Genomic DNA, 7,500 nt, shown 5'->3' with positions numbered 1-7,500 from the left:
ATCTGTTATGGATTAAAGCACAGAGGACTATGAAGAGTCCAGCTGGCCGCTAATTGGAGAATATTATCGAGGAGAGAAAACGGGCTGAAGACATGAAGGATAGAGAATGAGGATGGTACGAAAGTACAGAGAAATGAGGTCAATTAAGAAAACATCAAAGAAAGAAGCTATGGAAGTGTAGAAAATGATGTGTAGAAATTCTGAGACTGAGAGAATTTGATATGAAAATGTGTCGGGGATGTAACAAATGTACGTCGCAAACAATAAGGAAAATAATTATATGCTTAGACACAGAACAGACGTTTGTGCTTATTCTAACATAGATACAAAATATAAGTAATGAATGCCTATGTATCTCTCTTTCACACACACATACGTACACATACACACACAAACACACACACACAAACAAACACACACACACACACACACACACACACACACACACACACACACACACACACACACACTCACGCACACACACACGCACACGCACACACGTACACACAAACAGAGACGTACACGTACACACACACACACACACACACACACACGCACAGACACACAAACACACACTTCCTCCCATGTCCATCTTCACCATGGACCCAATTGAGTTTTACGATATCTCCTAACGACTTGCGGTTCTCCCCGCCGCTTATACTAACGAGATGATTACCTTTCTTAGCTACACATTCGGGACAGGATTAACAGGGCAAAGGTAACCAGGTGGTCGTATTTTTTTTTTTTTTTTTTTTTTTAATGACACGCTTCATGGCGGTTCTAGAGGACGATTGTCCTTCTGGAAAGGTTATGCAAGGATAATTGTTCCCTCGAGTTCAGCTTACTGGAAACAACACAGTAAGGAGCAAAATTCTATGCCTCTCCCATCCTGCTTCCCAGCAGATCTATCTGGAAAAAAAAAACATTATCCTGCTGTTTGTGTTCTAACTTGAGTAATTTAGTATATCGCCTACTAGCAGATATCTTGTTTTCTCTTCTGATTACACCAATAACCTGATGACTAATCATTAGGATAGATAATGAAAGATTGAAGTAAATATTATGTTATGTGTGTGGCTGGTGAATTTATAATAAAATTAATGGACTACACTTAAACAGGAAGGTTTTTTGGTGGCATGGAAGATACTAGTGACAGCATTGTTGGAAAAAAATGAAGAGACACATACCTTGATTTCTTTAATAAATTATCAAATACCTTTTTTACATTATAGCAAACACAAAAATATGATATACAGTATATAGGTGGCGTTCTCAGTTTAATGACTCTCCTATTAGTGACAACCCTTTTAACATAAACTATAATCTCAGCAGTCAGACACAGCGAAAAATGTTAAGATAACCCATTTGTCACAGATGCAAAAGAAAACCGGTTATGGTGGTAGACTTTGGCGTGAGAGAAATCCACTCTGCGTTGCCATGGGGTGCACTGTTTGGCTGCATCTCTATTTTCTGTTATTTTATTTATTTATCCATTTACTTATTCATTAATTTGTTTACTTGTTCTTGCGCATCTTACTCTTGGTATATTTCACATACACGCTCGTATGTATGTGTGTACTTGTGTGTGTGTGTGTGTGTGTGTGTGTGTGTGTGTGTGTGTGTGTGTGTGTGTGTGTGTGTGTGTGTGTGTGTGTGTGTGTGTGTGTGTGTGTGTGTGTGTGTGTGTGTGTTTGTGTGTGTGTGTGTGTGTGTTTATGTGTGTTTGTGTGTTTATGTGTGTTTGTGTGTTTGTCTATGTACGGGTATGCTCACATGTGTGTGATTGTGTGTGTGTGTGTGTGTGTGTGTGTGTGTGTGTGTGTGTGTGTGTGTGTGTGTGTGTGTGTGTGTGTGTGTGTGTGCTTGTTTGTCAACATTATCTTTGATCATTTGTTGTACTCTTGATCGATAGCTATTCCTCTCTTGCATGAGCGCTCTATAATTCCCAAGGACTGATCTATGGGTGATTCTGTTATCTTAAAGACATCACAAAGCACCATATCTTCCTCCAGGGAGATGTAGCAGCACGTGATATTGTGATGCTTTTTGAGCCTTTGCAAAACTTGATCCAGGTTTGGTTGAGTTCGCAAGCTCGTGTAATAAGGACGGGCAGGTGTGTGTATGTGTATGATATATGTAATATGCAGAACAGATAATAGCATGTGCAACTGTGCTTAGCTTAGATTATGTTTACGATAAATTTTGGTTAGTTATTTAGAACATGATATTTTACAAATATTTTGAATGATGGTAGCTATTGAAGACAAAGCCAACTTGAAACTTGTTTCGTCACTAACAAGTGTTTGACCAAGGAAACAGCTGTGGATCGTTCAGAGAGCAACACTTGTGACTTCCGTCCTGAGGAAAAGAAATATGTTGGGTCGTCCATAGACAGAATACGTACAACATCGAAAGAAGCTTCCAGAGGGCGTTGTATGCTTTATACATATATGTATATATATACACATTCATACATATATTATATATACATACATATATATGTATATATATATATATATATATATATATATATATATATATATATATATATATATATATATATATATATATATATATACATATGCAAACAAATAAAAATAAGTGGAAAAAATAGAGCATTTATAAAAGAACGTGAAGCATTCATAGCAATACCACTCACAAACATGAAATCAGTAGAGTCACAGAGGCATTGAGTGTAAGCCTAAACGCAAATTGAGACGCAGGCGACACAGATGACGCAGCACAGAGCAAGGGCAGACTCCCTGTTGCTGAATTGAAGTCCAGTTTAAACTTCTCTCTCACTTGAAGTTTTTCTAGATGTACCACCTCAGCACTGCAAGTGAGAGAGAAGTTCAAACTGTACTTCAATTCAGCAACAAGGAGTCTGCCTTTGCTCTGTGCTGCGTCACCTGTGTCGCCTGCGTCTAGTTTGCGCTTAGGCAGATTATGAAAACAGCTGCGAAGAGCAAAGAGAAGAAGGAAATAAGGACTCGGTCGGAGCCTTACGAAGAGCTGATGAGGGCGTTTGAAGGGCAGATGTTGGGCATGAATTTATATACCTGTATTACAACACAATGTAAGCCAACATCTGGGTGCCGTGGTTATTAACATGGGCAAGAAATCTCCATACAATGATTAGTTTCCACACTATTACTTATGTACAGGAAATGCTGGATTTATCATAAATGAGTTGTATATGATACTACTTTGCTATCAATGATGTTAATAGAACCAAGACAGAACATTTGACATACTATTAGCAACATCCCATAACAGTGACGTATATCTATATTTATTTTATCCACATGGTTAGAGATGTATCAACAACTATAAATGATATCAAAATAACATTTACAAAACACACAAGTATAAAGACACTAAAACACATACACACCCAGACATACACGGGCGCACACACACACACACACACACACACACACACACACACACACACACACGGCCCGGTGGCGGATTGGTAAGGCACTGGCCTCACAAGCCGGAGAACCGGGGTTCGATTCCCCGGGCGGGCGGAGACAAGTTGGGTTTGTCTCCTTTCACGTGTAGCCCCTGTTCACCTAGCAGCGAGTAGGTACGGGACGTTAGTCAAGGAGTTGTGACCTTGCATTCCCGGTGTGTGGAGTGTGAGTGGTCTCAGACCTACCCAGAGATCTGCTAATAATGAGCTCTGAGCTCACTGGCGTAGGGTGGTGTCTGGCTGTCTCGAAAAGAGGCTGCAGCAGATCCGAGGTGAATACACACACACACACACGTATACACACACACACACACACGTATATACACACACGTATACACACACACACACACACACACACACACACACACACACACACACACACACACACGTACACACGTACACACACACGTACACACGTACACACACACGTACACACGTACACACACACACACACACACACACACACACACACACACACACACACACACACACACACACACAAACACGCATACACACACACATACACACACGCATACACACACACATACACACACGCATGCACATACACGCGCACCCGCGCATACTACGACTTTTCTTTTGTCAAACATAAGGTATTTGTACATCTAGCGAGAGATTGTTCAGTTCACGGTGGAAAGAGACTGTCTAAGTTTGTGCTCTTTGTTTATTACAACACAATTGATTAAAGGGTTATCTCACATTGGGCTTCCAAGGGGATCACCAGCACCGACAGCTAAGTGTTCGTTTGAGTAAAAACGACTTCGTTTACAATATTTCATCTTTTAAATCTCCAAATATAAAATTATCTCTCCGTCATATATAGCAAAGCCCCGTGATGGACTAGGAAATTGTAGGCCTATACGAATGATAGATACTGTGTAAATGTTCTTAGAGAAGTCAAGATTTCTCAAATCGAAGTCATAATGTAGTTATTCAAGTTGAGGTCGGATGTAGGATGTGTGATAACCACTTAAGACGACTCCAGCCCCACTCATCTTTGAGAATGTTCGACAACGATTCCATTTTCGTTAAGTTCAAATAACGATGTTTAATTGTTTGATTGATCACATGTATCAACGTATTTGGTCCATAGTTAAATGTTCCTTCTTTGTTCATTGGAACATATTGTCTGTTTTGAAACTCATTTCGGACGAAAAGGTACTTTGATCCTTTCCGATCTCCAGTAGTCGTGTTTTGATAAACAAGAAAGCAGCATATCTTTTTCTTTGAATAACAAGAAAACTAGTGTATCTACATTTTAACCATTACTCTAATTTTCTTATGTTTTTTTTTTTAATTATTTAAGACTTAAAAATCATTAGAATACATGCATCGAAGTTCTGGAATATTGTTGAGACGTGTGGAAGACAGGATGGTATAGTAAACACAGAAAATGGTTACGAGTACAGTTTTATTTTCCTTGCATTTCGTCTGTGCCAGGACTTCCTTCAACTGTTTCTGTGTCTACTTCTCCACCCGGTCACTCGTTGCTACGAAATTTATTTTGCAAACTCTAGCTGCCTCCTCCTTTTCACACCGCCATGACTCACTCAACACCTTACTACCAATTCGACGTCTGTCAATAAGATCAATGTAACAGTCAATCCCTTCTACCGAGATTACCTAAAGACGTGAGTCCGTAGGAAGCTTCCTTACTTTTTTTTTTTTTTTTTTTTTTTTTTTTGCATATCAGTCAGGACAACTTTTACTCGAGATCCTCTTTGAGGTCACGGAGACAAATAAAATCACCTGGCGACACAGGAATCAAAGAAAGAGTACCCCCAGGCACGGAAAAGGCAAGAGATCTGAGGAGGTACCATTGAACGTAATTGTCCTCTTACGACTATCGTGTTTTACTAGTACGTAACCTCTTATCATGCATCACTTCAAATAGTCTTGTCCCTACGGATAATGTTCTTGTAAATGAACTACCAAGACTTCTTTTATTGGTGTGTTGACACTTTCATATTTCTATTTTCAGTTGCAAGATGCTCATCAACGTCACCGAGTTTCACTGTCTGAAGCAACGACACCTTTAGTAAAGCGGGCCCTACAAGATCAATATTATTGAGCAATATTCCGTATTGTATAATATTATTGATGGTGTAGGGATGGTTTTTGAAGATGCACATGTGTTTGGCCTATACATCTGATGTCTTCAATAAATCGTGTCGGTCTTCAATACCGTCCATTCATCGTCAATGATATTGTACAATACAGAATATTGCGCAATAACATTGATCGTGTAGTGCAAGCTTCAGGAATCACAGAGACAGTTTTGACAAGAGCAGGACGATTTCAATCACTTGGGTCCTGATTGTAAGAATGAACGTTAATGAGGCGATTTCCCTCAAATCAATACATCTTTTTATTTTCTAAAAGAAAGAATTTGATGTTTATATATATATTTTATCCTGGCCAACGTCATAAGACTATTCAGAATAGCTGAAACCGTAGCTGTAAGAAAGTAACACTTATCCTATTTGTATGAAATGATATAGACAGATATTAGCTGGAACAAAACCTGCAAAGTCATATCACTACAGTAAACAGGTATGAGGCGATTGTCATGATAAACACCCAGTATTCTACTATTGGTTGTTCCTCTTCGTAATCCTTTACCCCGTAAGACTATCGACGTCTCTATGACGAGGCACATCTCCCTCTCTGAATTTCGCTAACGTCCTTTATAACTTCTCACCAACCCCCTGCATCAGCACTACCGTATCTTTCCTCCCCTGCGCCCAGCAACTCTTCAAGTTTTCTCCATTATCCTCCTCATTCCCCTTCAACTTTTCCTTCAATCCTATCGCCTTGCAGCTCTCCTGGAAACCATAGCAACCGCGTCGACTTGGAGACCGCCTTAACTCCCTCTAACTTACCATTATCAACTGCTCCATCACTTGCGTCCCAGCCACAAGTGGGCAAGATGACGGCAGGTAAGTGCGGATGTAATCGAGTTAATCAAGTTGTTCATTAAGACGCACAGGGAGGTAATGCCCAAGTTTGAGACGGACGTAAATGCACAATTAGGTTGCTGTCTTGATGGACTTCAAGTTGGGCCCTTAACTTCAGGTAATGAGATCAAGGAGCCGATCTATTTTCTTTCAAGTCTTTTGGTATTTTCGCAGAGGCTGAACCTTCTCGTGAAGGACACGCCGCCCTTGGTTGTCTTCACTATAAGGAATATTAAGACATTTTGTGACATTCGTTCGCGTCATCGGTCACACAGGAATTATAGAGAACTGTTTCGTTTTCTTATCTGAAATTAATAACGTTGAGATCACTGCGGAACCACAGAAGAAAACGCTGCTGTCAGCGTATAAGAGTCACTCTACCTATTCCGTTTAGAGGTGTTGTTTTCAAGCTAAATGTTAGAGGCACAAACATAACTAATGCAAGGAGACTCCACGGCGCATATTCATTTCAAGATCGCGAGATTGTAGTCCAGATAAAACAGTGATCACATCACTTATGAATGAAAATAATCAACTTCAAGATATCAAGCCAGCATGATTGATTCTCAGGAGTATTAGATGGAATAAAAGATGAACAACATAAATCGGCCTCATCCTACCTTTACGTGCTAAAGGTTGTTGGCATGATTTTTCTAAAATGGATGATTCGTAAATGTATTTATTAGAAAAGAGTTAGTTTTAAAAGATCGCAAATTAACTCTGCAACTTTAAGAACTTGTGGTTTTTCTCGTTGTGACCTTTAAGGTTCTTTATAAGTTGTTGGCTTCTCTGATTATTCGATGATGGATTGCTGTCATAACGCTTGAGTTGTATATATATATATATATATATATATATATATATTATATATATATATTATATATATATATTGTATATATACATATATATTATATATACACATATATATTATATATATGTATATATATATATATATATGTATATATATATATATATATACATATACATATATATACATCATTTTCCTGAAAAAATGTCAACTGGATACGAACACTAATTCATAAATAAGAT

The 7,500-nt window shown here is 38.8% G+C and overlaps 1 protein-coding gene across 12 annotated transcripts in view; it reads right to left on the bottom strand.

The window, feature by feature from the left end:
* Positions 1-7,500, bottom strand: part of pros (homeobox protein prospero) — a 2,108,934-nt gene that overhangs the window by 1,343,733 nt on the left and 757,701 nt on the right. The window lies entirely within an intron of this gene.

Source organism: Oratosquilla oratoria, chromosome 32 (assembly GCF_046742065.1).
Source record: "Oratosquilla oratoria isolate Oo_2021 chromosome 32, ASM4674206v1, whole genome shotgun sequence".
NCBI lineage: Eukaryota > Metazoa > Arthropoda > Malacostraca > Stomatopoda > Squillidae > Oratosquilla > Oratosquilla oratoria.
The sequence above is the reverse complement of the archived record's forward strand: the minus strand, read 5'-3'. Positions and strand labels throughout refer to the sequence as shown.